The 14,308-nt window shown below is 46.6% G+C and overlaps 1 protein-coding gene and 1 pseudogene across 18 annotated transcripts in view; one reads left to right on the top strand and one right to left on the bottom strand.

Moving 5' to 3' along the window:
* The window catches only part of BRD4 (bromodomain containing 4), an 88,772-nt gene that overhangs the window by 38,636 nt on the left and 35,828 nt on the right, over positions 1-14,308 (top strand). For 7 of the 18 annotated variants that reach the window (XR_004966660.1, XR_004966661.1, XM_036302503.1 and 4 more), the window contains exon 1: positions 11,969-11,992. The exons of 3 other annotated variants lie outside the window; for them this stretch is intronic. The gene's annotated coding sequence lies outside the window, so the exon portion shown is untranslated. Of the gene's footprint in view, positions 1-11,968; positions 11,993-12,111; positions 12,299-14,308 lie in introns of those variants that run through there. 8 more of the 18 variants (XR_004966662.1, XM_036302508.1, XM_036302505.1 and 5 more) reach the window with 4 other exon arrangements.
* LOC118652587 lies at positions 10,831-11,945 on the bottom strand (annotated as a pseudogene).

Here is a 14,308-nt window from a genome sequence, read left to right as displayed (position 1 = left end):
TTAGTGTTTTCTTTTAAATCATTATATTTAGGTTTATAAAGTGCAAGTTGATTTGTAACATAGATGGATCACTGGGTGATGAAGGTGGTTGGTGTGGGACTGAGTTGGGGTCAAACCAACCCTAAATATGTAGTGTGGTCTGGATTGCTGTAGTTCTGGAGCAGAGGTCCTAAAGGATGTGCCCTGACCTAGCTTCTAGAGGAGAGAAACCTTCTAGATCAGTGGTTCTCAACCTTCCTAATGCTGCGACCCTTTAATACAGTTCCTCATGTTGTGGTGACCCCCAATTTCATTGTTACAAATTGAACATAATTAAAGCATAGTGATTAATCACAAAAGCAATATGTAATTATATATGTGTTTTCCGATGGTCTTAGGCGACCCCTGTAAAAGGGCCGTTCAACCCCCAAAGGGGTCGTGACCCACAGGTTGAGAACCGCTGCTCTAGATGTTTATGATAAGGCCCACACGGGGCTCTTGAGTATCAGAATGTGGCTAGTGCAGCTGAGGAACTGAATTTTTAAGTTTTATTGAATTCTAATTAAATGTTAAAACTGATGCTTAATTTAGTTATTGGAGAACTTTTAAGTATGTTTGGAATACTTTGGATATGTGAATCTACTTTTTCAACTCTAAATTTTATAGACTCTAAATACAGATAAATTATTTTGGGTGAAAATTTAGCTACTGAATAGAGATGTGCTGTAAGTATGGGGTATACTTGGATTTCAGACATATTTAGTATGAAAAGGTAAAATTTCTTTTATTATGACTACATGTTGAAATGATATTTTGGGTATATTGGGTTGAATGGCATATACTATTACATATTCAATGAAATATACTCAGCTTGACCTTTTTACATTACTACTAGAAAATTTTTTAGTGCTTGAGTGGCCACATAATGTTTCTGTCAGTTGTGTGTAGATATGGTGCAAGTATGAAGTATCACTTTCTCTGTGCAGCAGCCCCCATTGCACCCTCCACCACCAGGTCCTAAGTCCTCTCTTTATGTCTCTTTCTGGGCTACTGAAGAACTTTGGGCCCTGTTTTTTATTTGTTTGTTTGTTTATTGGTTTTTTTTGCAAATTCTCAGCTGGAGTCTTTTTCTCATATTCTGCCCTCTCCTAATGTGAGAAATGCTTACCTGTTCAAATTCAAATAATGGACTCTGAGACATAAGTATGGCGAAAAACGAGACTTTTAATACGTTCTTGAGAGCAGGTGTTCGTCCAGTTGTACAGGCACACCTGGGGTAGCAAACTCAGCCTATTTATTCAGTCCTTCCTCAGGTTCCTCATTGGCTGAGTACTGTGGGGGTCACTTGTTTCCTCACACATTGGCTAGTGGTCTTATTGTCTCCCATTGTGCCATTTAAAAATACTAGGCTGAGACCTTTTCTAGTGCTTCTACCTCCCCCAGGCTCGCTTAGGCGCTGCCTCGGGTTCCCACCGTGAACTGGCCCAGGTCCATAGTTCCTTGCTCTTACATCCCCTTCCCTCCTCCCTACGTTCTGTTTATCCTGGGGAAATTCAGCAACTGTTTCCATCAAAGCCGACCATGCTGGTGATGGATCACAGAGGCCCATTTCCTACACCTAATGAAACCTTATGCCTGTGAGCACTTGAACCCTGGCACGCCTCTGCTCCTCCACTAAATGTCAGGCCTTTGGAGGGAAGGAGTTTGGTTGGGATGGGAGGAACATGCTGACTGGTCTGTATTACTAAATACATAGGAGAAGACCTCTCCTTTTTTTTTTTTTAATGTTTTTATTGATTTTTAGAGAGATAGGGAGAGGGAGAGAGATAGAAACATCAATTATGAATGAGAATCATTGATCGGCTGCCTCCTGCACGGCCCCTACCCAGGATGGAGCCCACAACCCTCATGTGTCCTGACTGGGAATCAAACCAGCGACCTCTTGGTGCTTGGGTCAGTGCTCAACCACTGAGTCACACTGGCCAGGCTCTCTCACTTTCTTCTGTCTAGTTCCTTGCCCCAGGCCCTCAGACAGTACAGAGGTGTGGGAATCATTGGTGTGAGGGTGTTAAGACCCCAAAGAAGATAATAGGGGCATCAGCTCAGCACCCTCCCAGATGTGGAGTCTGGGAGAACTCAGAATCCCAAAGAGTGATGTGGAGAGCTGCGGAAGGGTCATGGGCTCAAACTGCACAGTGGGTGTGCGTCTCCAGCTTTCCTCAGCGTGGCTTGCAAACTAGTTATTAAAAACCCACTTGGCCCTTTTCACTCCAGGATATGTGTACGCGCGTTTTTATTTAGTCCTCTATATACTAGACCCTGGTTTGAAGCTTCATGTGGTGAATGTTGAATATTTTTGGCAACTTTAATACAAAGGCATTGAGGAATTCCAGGGAATGCTCCAGGTTCATTGGGAATATTGTCTGTGCACGGGGGCAGCTCTTTTGGTTTCTGGTGGCCTGAGAGCTCCTCACTGGAGTGGGTGCTAAGGACAAGCTTACAGAATCAGCCAGGTAATAAACTTGGACAGTGGGACAGAATCAGTATCTAAAATCTGCTGCTTCCCTGGGGCATAGAACTCAGGGTTGGCTTTGCCAGTGGTTGCCATCTAAAGGCAAGCCCTGGGCTGCCTAGGGGAGCCCTGCTAGGAGGTAGATCACACTTTCTCTCTAGTATCTGCAGCCGCCTCCTGTCAAAGTAAGAGTTGGGACACTTCTGTGAGTCATTTACCTTCAGTGTAAGCTAGGTGTAATTAATGGCAAACAGGAATATTCATTCTCACAAAGCAGCAGCTCCCTGGGCAGTTCTTTGCTTCCTTAGCTGTTCTTGAGAGAACGATTTTTTTTTTTTTAAATATATTTTATTGATTTTCTACAGAGAGGAAGGGAGAGAGATAGAGAGTCAGAAACATCGATGAGAGAGAAACATCGATCAGCTGCCTCCTGCACATCTCCCACTGGGGATGTGCCCACAACCCAGGCACATGCCCTCGACCGGAATCGAACCCGGGACCCTTCAGTCCGCAGGCCGACGCTCCATCCACTGAGCCAAACCGGTTTCGGCGAGAACGATTATTTAAATCTAAGCATCCACCTCACGGTTAGATTATGCACAGATTATGAGGGCAGAAGTAGACACTGAATATTTGCTGAGGGCTGAGGCCTCCCTGCAGTGCATGGAGGTAGCTATCTGAAGGCCTTAACCCTAATATGACAGGAGAGGTGCCTTAGCTATTTCTCTAGGGCTGCTTGACTATAAAAGGGCCGATTTTCGCTGCACCCTTGGAGTGTGTCTCTAGTTTAAATGCTGTCATCTCTTACTGGCTGGTTGTCTTTGGGCCTTGTGTCAGTCTTTCATTTCCTACTTTGGAAATGGGGGACTCAGACTCAGGTTTTTCAAGTTCTGACGTTAACTTTGTCACTTTCTGTGTTCTCTTTTCTTTGGGAAAGGCAATGCTCTCCCTTCCCCCACCCATTACTTGGGTTCTGAACCCAATGAAAGGTGAGGCAGGCCCTGGCCAGTGTGGCTCAGTTGGTTAAGCATCATCCTGTGCACCAAAAAGTTGGTTCAATTTTCGATCAGGGGCCATGCCCAGGTTGGGGGCCTGCAGGAGGCAGCTGATTGATGTTTCTCTCTCTAAAAATCAGTAAAACAATTTTTTTAAAAAAGAAGAGAGAGAAAGGTGAGGCAAGTTGAGAGGAAAAGTCAGTCATCTTTCCTGGAGCCACTTCTTGAGAGGGCCTGATACTGACAAAAGTAACCTTCACCCCCACCCTCCAAAATCTTTAAAATTTAGCTTCTCAGTGAAGTTCAGAGGGTAGGTGATATCATTAAAGAAAAGGTCACACCCTAACCGGTTTGGTTCAGTGGATAGAGCTTCGGCCTTCGGACTCAAGGGTACCAGGTTCGATTCCAGTCAGGGGCACATCCCCAGTAGGGGGTGTGCAGGAGGCAGCTGATAGATGTTTCTGTCTCATTGATGTTTCTAACTCTCTATCCCTCTCCCTTCCTCTCTGTAAAAAAAAATCAATAAAATATATTTAAAGGGAAAAAAAAAAAGGTCACTTCATTGGCATCAACTCTTCATAGAGGTAACCAGGCTCCTGCATCTCTAAACCCTGAGTCAGAGTGTGTCCTTACCCATCATGGATGTATCTGTTCCTGGCTCCTTGGAGTATCTCCATGTCTCTCTTCTCTTAGCCATTGAAGGGCTGGTTTTAACTTTCCTCTCATTGAGGGCTTTTGGTGGTGATAACTGAAGTGTTGCTCTGACGAGTTGTGGTGTCTCTCGGAGCTCTCAGCTAGCCCCATTCCCTGGGCCCCTTTTGTCCCCAGTGAGCATAAGTGGGTCCCAGGGAAACCTTCAGCATCACTCTCAGCCACCACTCTGCTGTTTAGAGGCACCACATGCTTTTGTGGAGATTCTGACCGCGTTAGCGCTGCTTGCTTGTTGAATGTTGTTTTCACTTACATATACCAGACCGGTGTACCCAGCTGATGCATTTTGGAACATTTCAGCTACATGCAGTGGACTGCTTCTCTCTGTCTACTACTAGCTATCGTCTGTGCAAGTTGTTGATTGTCTGCACTGCTCACCTCCCTCTACTTGTCCTTCCAAATCCCCAAACAGCTTGACTTTGATCACGTGCTTGGAAGTTGACACTGACATGTTTCCCTCAGTATTTGGTGTACTGGAAACATCATAGTTTTCATTTTTACAGTTTTACATTTTGTTCGTAAGGATCATGAACTTGATTATCATCCTTTTGTTGGAAATGGGGAGGGTCTCAGAAAACCAGTGTGCTATCGTCTTTAGAAGCTTTCTGATGTACACCAGGGCAACCCAAGACTTCGGTCAGCCTAATCCTAATTTCTCACTCTTAGTCTTTCTCCTCATTTCAGTAGTTGCCTTCCTGCCCACCTTACTCAGCTTTGTGATCTGCTTGGCTCTGTAGCCATCTTGGAGTCCACCTATCAAAGTAGAAATTTTCTTCATGAATTAATAGCCCTGTTACATTGCAGTTCTTATTATAGTTTAGATTGTCCGTTCTTTTGAAAAAATTAATAACTAAAGATAAAAAGTGAAGATAAGTAAAGGACTGGAATAAATAGCTTTAAAAAAGGCAATCAGAAGACAATGACTTACGAAAGGCACAACCCAAGACCCAGGTCAGTGGGAATGCAGAGTTTAAGTTAATGGCATCATATTTCCGTCATAATCTTCCAGTCTCTAATTTGGAAACTTGGCCAGACTCAAGGCTGCTTTGGAGTGCCTGGAACCCAGCTCACCAGATACAGAGGCAGGCAGGCCGACCAACCCCACCAACAGAGAATGGGGGCGTGTGAAAGGGGGCAGAATACAGAAGCCGAGCTGTTTCTACATATATGTTGATGATTGATATTTCAGTGTAAATAGGTATAAGTCTTCCACAGATCCACTACCATATCCCACTTCATTTTATTGTTCTGTGTACCTGCCTACTTGCACATTTTTACCTAATTTTATCTGTAATTTTTCATTCTGCTTTACCTCACCTTGTCATAAAGTCTAGAAACGGGTTGCAAACCACAGGCCAATATCAGCTTTATTGGCACACAGTCACATCATTTGTCTAAGGATTTTTAGGGGGCTGCTTTCCTGATATAGCAACAGCAGAATGCAGTATTGTAACAAACTATGTCTCACACAGCTGTCTTGTGTTTACTCTCTGGCCCTTTATAGGAAAAATTAGCCTGCTCCTACTGGAATATAGTTTAGCCTAGCACATTTTATCTTCTTTTTTAAAAAATATATTTTATTGATTTTTTTACAGACAGGAAGGGAGGGGGATAGAGAGTTAGAAACATCAACGAGAGAGAAATATCCATCAGCTGCCTCCTGCACACTCCCTACTGGGGATGTGCCCACAACCAAGGTACATGCCCTTGACCGGAATTGAACCTGGGACCCTTCAGTCTGCAGGCCGACGCTCTATCCACTGAGCCAGACTGGTTAGGGCTAGCACATTTTATCTTGTCCACGTCAGAGTTTTGTTTGTTTTTACTGTATGTCCATCACAGGAACATTTTAAATTTACAAATCCGTACAATCACATTTACTTGTCAGCACCAGTGAGACCTTTTGTTGTACCTGAGCCACTCAGTCCTCCATCTTCTGGCAGCTTTTTCAGGGAAAGATGGTGTAAAATTTTCAGTGCCCCTATTTTTTGTTTGTTTAATCCTCACCTGAGGATATGCTTTTATTGATTTTAGGGGGGGAGAGAGACAGACAGACAGACAGACATCGATGTGACAGAGAAACGTCAATTGGTTGCCTCTCATACATGCCCCGACTGAGGATTGAACCCACAATGGTATGTGTTCTGACCAGGAAGTAAACCTTTTGGGATGACACTTCAACCAACTGAGCCCACCCAGCCAGGGCTCAGTGCCCCTAATTTAATGATCCAACAGGTCATTTAGATTGGTTTCCAAAGCAAAGGGACTGGAATCTGATTGGCAAGGTTGTGGTCTGCCTGGGGCCTGGCTCCTGTCCTCTTGGCTGCAGGGTCCTTGTAGACCTGGTCCCCTCGGTGAGAGACCAAGAGCTTGAGTACGTCTGTACTCCCCTATCAGGAAGACTGGCTCATCTGCACCTTGAATCGCTTGAGTTAAGGCAGCTGCTGGGTGGAGTCCAAGGTGTAACAGGCCCAGTTGGCAGGTCTTAGGGGTGTGGGTCAGAGTGTGTACAAGCTTGGGGAAGGAGGATTAAGACTTCTAAGAGCAGCTTCGGCTCACAGCCACTGGCTAGGCTCCAGGTAGTGCAGTCTGGCTGATGACATGAGTGCTGTTCTCACCAGCTGCTTGAGCTGGTGGTTAGATGGACAAGAATCCTGTGTTTGTGCTTCCCCACTGACACAGATCACAGTGAAGCAGGCTGTGGTCATGAATGGGAAGTAACTTCTGCTCTGGGACCATGAGGGAGCAGGCCTTCTGATACTCATGTTTTGTAACCAGTGTAACCAACAGTTCCAAGAAAGGTGTTCTTAGGACAGGGTAAGAGAACAGTTGCTGCAAATTAACTAGCATTTAGAAAATTGGTAAATTTTTACCCCAAGTTAGAGTTCCCCACTCCCTTCTCTTTGTTCCCGGGTATAATCTTGCCCTTCCCCCAAATGATTTTTTTATAGTAGAGCCTTGTAGCGGTGGGGAGGTGATTTCCTTTTTCTGAAGAGTGTGTGCAACTGTGAACTTAGAACTTCTTTAGGGGCTGGGGTCACCTGGTATCCCCAGCATTTTGCTTGGCATGAAACAAGTTCAGGCCACAGCCCTGTGGCCCCTTACTGCTTGGGATGCATAAATAACAACTTGGTTTCTGCTCCCTTCCACCTTGCTTGCTATGGCATCAGCAGGGAAGTGTGCTTCAGATTTTCACCTATGACATGGGCCGAGTCACATTGCAAACAGATGCCTGGCACTCTGAGTTATCTTGCCTCTGATTTGTTTATGAGGGTGAAATTCTTTGGAAATACCACTCCTGAAATCTAACTGAGACTCAGCTCAAGGACCACGTGGTATTCTGCAAAGAGGGTAGGCTCACTAATTAATAAATGCCGGGATGTTGTGTTTTGTTTTGTTTTTTTAAAAAGCCTGGCCGGTGTTGTTCAGTGGTTGTCAGCCCATGAACCAGGAGAGCACATGCTTGGGTTGCAGGCTTGATCCCTGGTAAGGGCAGCGTGCAGGGAGCAGCTGATCGATGATTCTCTCTCATCGATGTTTCTCTCCCTCTTTCTGAGATCAATAAAAACATATTTTAAAAATAAATAAGTAAATAATAAGTGCTGGGGCATGAAAATGGGTTGTCATTGGCCAAACTGCAGACTCACGAGGCCCAGCAATGCTGGTCAACTGTCTCCACCCCTGAGTTTGGTTGGTGAGCAGAGGCTGCTATGGAACAGAGCACTCTAGATAAACACAGCCCCAGATGACCTCTGACCAACCAGGCCACTGCTACCCTGCTTCCATGTTGCCATGGGGATGAGGATGAGGAGGCCACCACATGCCTTATAGAGAGTTGCTGTGAGAATTAACCAAGTAGATACAGATCTAGTGCTTAGTGCAGAGCACCAGCCTAGGAAGCACCACGTACCTACGGGCAAGCTTTCTTAGGCCCTGGCACAGGTGTGTGTGTGTGATTAGTATGGTCATCATCTTTCACGGAAGAATCAATGAAGCTTCCAATCAACCTGCTCTGCTCCTGCCTTCCCTGGCATCTTGCTAACTATGTGCATGTCACTTTAGCACAGGGGTGAGTAATGGACAGGACAGAGATGAGGCAGGATCATGGCTTCGTGGGCCCTCTGGGAGACCAAAACTTCAGGAGGAACCACAAGTACAAAGTGTAAACAGTCACAACCTGCTAGGTTTACTCAGCCTCTTATGATGGGCAGAACTGGGACTGAATCTCTAGAAATCAGCTTACTCCTATATAGCCTTTCTCTTTCCCTCTCTTGCTTGCCTTCCGAGTCCCAGAACCAAGCCTTACCTTATGCCTTCTCCCCCCCCCCCCCCCCAATCTCCTACTCTTCAGGAAACTAGTTTCTGTTGAAATTTGAAAAAACATTTATAATGTGTTGTCTGCTAAATAATGTCTGTCCTTAAAATGTTTTCAGATCACTTAGATGAGTTGGGATGATAGCAATCAATGTCCTTGAAACAGAAGTGCTTCATTGGGGGGGGGGGGGGGTCTGTAAATTTAGGAAAATAATTTACTTTTCATTAATCCAGAAGTTCCCAAACTTTTGTGGTTCACAACATTCTTAGCATCTCAATGTTTTGTGTTGCTCCTAGGCCAAAGCAAACAACTAAATAAGTACTAATGTCCCAGCAGTTTGAAAAAAATAAAGCACATAAATTGGAAGGAAGACAGTACCCTTGGATAACCATAGTTGCTTCCTAATGGAATGTGTGTGCCTGTTGCGCGGCTCCTCACACGCTAGAACCAGATTGGCCATCTGCTACCTGCATTTCTTGTACCACGTAAATTTTTACATGGTATCTGCTTTTTTCTTGCAGTAACTGCTGAACACCAAGCTTTGTAAGATATGACATTGTCAAAAGATATATCGTGCCATCTGATGTTGAAATGATTAATTGCCTTCATTTTTCTAAACTGGGAACATGAAATCTTCTGGGAGTATATCCACAAATGGGACACCCAGTTGAATCATGCAAGCTTTGGGTTGGAAATAATAAGTGAAATTCTCTTCCTGTCCCTTGCCCTTCAACTAACTCAGCACATGGTGGCTCCTGCCTCTTGGCCACAGGTCATTGTAAAAACAGAGGAGACAGCATTTTTGGGTCTTTTAGGTGTAAAACTTTGGTTGAATTGGTTGAAGATGCTGTCTACTCTGTCACGAGAATCTAGACAATAAATTCCTCCATATATCTGCAGATAGGTTTATGAGTTTTTGCATTTCCAGCTTCTCTCCCCATTGGTTTCAGGTGCTGAGAGCCATTTATTTCCTGCAGGACTCAGACACACAGAGAGCAGCCCTAGCTAGCACTCACTCTCACTGATGTACCCTGTCTCTATGCATCCCTTCTTTGGTTCCCCATCTTTTGCATCTGAACAGCATGCTGAATGTGTGTAGGTACAGTTGAGTATGGGATTCTCAACTATATAATTGAGGCAGGAATGAGATTCTCCTATTGTCTATGTTCAGAATGTCCCTGGACTCTGGGTCCAGTGCACCTTCCATGCCTGCCCCTCACCGCACACTATATTCCCAACCCTGCAGTTAGGGCCTTGTGAAGGACAAAAAGCCAGTATGGTCACTTGGCCCCTTCATTGTGCCATCCTACCTTCCCTCCTTTCAGCTGCCTGCATGCACTGGTATCTGTCCTGCCTCCAAACCTGTGTCTGTGTTACTACATTGGTCTTGCCTTCTCCTGCCTTGTCCCTCTCTGCTCCTCTTTGCCTCATCCTCCACAGGAGTGCACACTCTCCTTGTTTGTGGCCAGAGCAGCCTTGCCCTTCTTCGCAGTACTCATCCAGGTATTGCTTAGTCATTTAAAGACTATCATTTCAACTGCAGTTTCCAGTCCTGGTATGGAGCTCATATGGAAAGCATTGGTTGAGTGAAGGATGGTCTGGCCAGTCACCACAATTTCCTTATGCAAATGAGAGCTGCTTTCCTTTTCCAGAACTTTGAGATTGAGCTGGAAGCCCCAGGATGACAATCTTGTGTGGTCACTGTGGGATGCCTTTTATCCCAGAGTCATTCACTGATCACCTACTTTGTACTGGGAGGACAGGAATCAAGTAAAGATGTCCCTGCTTTGGGGCTCCCAGATGTGTATATGGGGAGAGTCTGAGCTTCAGAGCCACAGAGAGTTCAAGGTAGTACCAGGTATAGCAAATGAAAGGTCTGAAGGTGAAGGAAGGAGTCTATTGCGGCCCCTTGTGTTGTTGGGCTGGTGCGTTGATGGTAGGGGCTGGCTGGGGCAGTATGGAGTGAGGGCGACAACTGTGGGAAGAATTTACCCAAGGCTGCAGCCTTGTTGGGTCTGTGCCTTAGTAAAGTCATCCTAGCCCTCACACAGAGGCTACCTGGTGCCTCTGTTCCCTGGCCTACAATAGACTGATTCTTTTTTTTTTTTTTTTGGCTGAATACAGTGGACTTTATTGATGGTACACGACAAAGTAGGGCTCCCTACACCCCTCCCCTTCTTCAGGGGGTCTGGGATGGAAACGGTGGTCAGGAGATTCTCAGTGTGTCGGGGAATTGATCTGGGGCAAGGACTCCCCAGCAGCTGAGGGCCTCTCTTCCTCTTGCTGGGGCTGGTGTTCCGGGGGGGGGGGGGGGGGTCTTACTCCTTAGAGGCCATGTGGACCATAAGGTCCATCACCCTGTAGCCAAATTCATTGTCATACTAGGAAACGAGCTGGACAAAGTGGTCATTGATGGCAATGCCAGCCCCAGCATCGAAGGTGAAGGAGTGGGTGTCACCGTTAAAGTCGCAGGAGACAACCTGGTCCTCAGTATAGCCCAGGATGCCCTTGAGGGGGCCCTCTGATGCCTGCTTCACTACCTTCTTGATGTCATCGTATTTGGCAGCTTTCTCCAGGCAGCAGGTCAGATCCACAACCGACACATTGGGGGTGGGGACACAGAAGGCCATGCCAGTGAGCTTCCCATTCAGCTCTCCTTGCCCACAGCCTTGGCAGCGCCAGTAGAAGCAGGGATGATGTTCTGGGCATCCCTCGGCCATGACACCACAGCTTCCCAGAGGGACCATCCACGGTCTTCTGGGTGGCAGTGATGGTATGGACTGTGGTCATGAGTCCCTCCACAATGCCAAAGTTGTCATGGATGACTTTGGCCAGGGAGGGCCAAGCAGTTGGTGGTGCAGGAGCCATTGTTGACAATCTTGAGGGAGTTGTCATACTTATCATGGTTCACACCCATCACGAACATGGGGGCATCCGCAGAAGGGGCAGAGATGTTGACTCTCTTGGCTCCGCCCTTCAAGTGAGCCCCAGCCTTCTCCATGGTAGTGAAGACACCGAGGGACTCCACAACATACTCAGCACCAGCATCACCCCATTTGATGTTGGTGGGATCTCGCTCCTGGAAGATGGAGATGGACTTTCCATTGATTACAAGCTTCCTATTCTCAGCCTTGACTGTGCCTTTGAACTTGCCATTAGTAGAATCATACTGGAACATGTAGACCATGTAGTTGAGATCAATGAAGGGGTCATTGATGGCGACAATATCCACTTTGCCAGAGTTAAAAGCAGCCCTGGTGACCAGGAACCCAACACGGCCAAATCTGTTCACTTCGACCTTCACCATTGTGTCTCAGGGTTGTGGCTGCTGGCACTTCGCAGGAGGAGAGGCTGTCTGACGAACAGGAGGAGCAGAGAGCCTAGACCAGTGATCAGCAAACTCAGCCAACAGAGCCAGATATCAACAGTACGATTGAAATTTCTTTTGAGAGCCAAATTTTTTAAACTTAAACTATATAGGTAGGTACATTGTTATTAACTTAATTAGGGTACTCCTAAGGCTTAGGAAGAGCCACACTCAAGGGGCCAAAGAGCCGCATGTGGCTCGTGAGCCGCAGTGTGCCGACCACTGCCTTAGGGCGTTGCTTAGCGATTTCTAGAATATGGTCACTTAGTGGAAAATGTATGGGGCTGCTTCCTCCTGATGGGACTTGCTTGGTAGGGATCTGGTGTCCTTGTGGCTGACAGGGCTCCACTGCCTTGAGGCCAGAATGACTCCTCCAGGATGGGACTGCCCACTGCTCCTTGCCTGCAGGGATTTACCTGGTACGTGTTTGTAATTCCTAAGCTTCTTTCTAGGGGTAATCTAATAGTGGAAACCAAAGTGCACATCATTCTTCATGTTTATTTAATGCCCTCTCCCTCCCATGTTCACTTCTCTAGCACACCTAGGCCTCCCTTCATGATGGGGCCACTTGTCCCCTTTTGTCCCTTTAGGCACATTGGTCTGCTATGTGGCCAACTATAGACATTTTTAACCCCACTGACATACTTCCCTCTCCATGGTGCTGCCCCTCTGTCAATATAAGACTCCCTGTAGGCATACCCTGTACCTCTCTCTGCCTCATTTGCAAGCAGTGGACCAAAGGCTCCTGGCCAGCTGGCAAGTTGCCTAGTCATTCACTCCCTCTCCTCCTCCTGTCTCACTGGCCCTGATGTTATCCAGTAAATGATTGCCCCATCCACTTACCTAATCGCGGACGTCTGATGTTCTGTGATTGCTTTTCTGTCATCCCTCTCCCAAAAGTTTCTTGCAAACTCTCCTGGCCCATTGGCTTCTCCACTTGCAGCTTGCAGTCATGCAGTCGGTCTTGGCTGGCTCCTCTCTGGAAAGTGTCACAAACTGAGACCACAAGCCAGAGGCCTTCTGCACACATGGCCAGCCCTCCATTTCCCCCACAGCTCTCCTGGAGGCCAGGTTGCCCTCACCACTCCTGCCTCACCCATTTTGTGTTGATACTAGTATCTTTAACTCTGTGTGTGTGTGTGTGTGTGTGTGTGTGTAATTAGTTTACTGTTTTATTTATAGCACCTTTCTGAAAGAAAACCAAATCAGAAGCCACAGATGGATAGCAGTAAAATTAAATACCATGAGAACAAAGCAACATTGTTAAGTTCTGTCCAGATAATAGTCTGTAAACCCTCCCCCGGCCTCACCCAAACAAACCCTGGCGTGTTGCTCTGCAGATGGCTGTAGACCCTGCTTCTTTGAGGTTGAGGTCCTACTCTTGATCAACTAAACCTGAGAACTTGGGAGAAATCGTCTTTTCCTTGCCGCTCCCCTCAGGATGAAGGCACGCCTTTTGTCTGCAAGGTTCCATGCCCTTCCGAATGTAGCTTCCAGGGTGCTGCCTCTCCCTCTGTCCCTTTCTGGGGTTACTCACCACACCCTGCTGCATCTTGCTTGGGTCACCAGTATTTGTTGTCTCTTCTCTGAGCAAGCTTTTTCTGGCAGTTCCATCCCTTACTCCCAGCCTTTGGGTGCTTCTCCCTGGATCTACCTGTGGATATTTTTAACCCCACTGGCCTCCTTGCTGCTTTCATTGGGGTGCATTTTATTCAGGTCTTGGCTCTGGGGCGCATCTCTCCTTGCCAAGCTCCCAGTCAGGTGCCTTCATGTGTCTCCTTCCCATCAGTGTCACCTCTGTCCCCATTGCCCTGCATTGATTTATGCTATCGGCACTATTTTTTCTGGACCCCACATGGCCATTAGTTCTAGTCACACTTGTACCACAAGCACCCCAGTAGGTACTTACCTTGTATTCCCAGAGCCTGAATCAGGGCTACCCAGTTACATCTTCCTTTGGAAACTTGTAGTCCAAATAGTGTTCGTGTCGCCCACTGTCAGATGAAGTAATTTAAGGGGAATTCCCTTCATGATCCTGCACTTCTGGCACGCTGCTTTCTTAGTTTGGGGGTTGCTCCCCGCAAGCTGCTGCCCAGCTGATCTTCACCTCCAGTCTCCATCACATTCTCATGCCAGCACTGGGTGCCCCTTCCCTATCTCGAGCACCACGTGTGCAAAGAGGTACCAGAAAACAGCTTAGCACCCACAAAGGCCTCCCTAATCCCTTGTCCTCTAAATGTTCTTCCTGAGCTCTGGGCTCTGTTCTCCAATAGAGCCCGCCCTTCTTAGAGATTACCTTAGGAGCCATCCCTCCCTTCTTGAGGCTTAGGAGTACTCTGGGAGGGCACATACTGTAAATTTTTGCCTGATGTCTTAGACGTGGTTAGATCATATTAAATACTTAAGTTTAGCATAGGGTGCAAGACCAC

This window comes from Myotis myotis, unplaced genomic scaffold, assembly GCF_014108235.1.
Source record: "Myotis myotis isolate mMyoMyo1 unplaced genomic scaffold, mMyoMyo1.p scaffold_m19_p_32, whole genome shotgun sequence".
In the NCBI taxonomy this organism is placed as follows: Eukaryota; Metazoa; Chordata; class Mammalia; order Chiroptera; family Vespertilionidae; genus Myotis; species Myotis myotis.
This window is presented reverse-complemented; position numbering and strand designations above follow the sequence as displayed.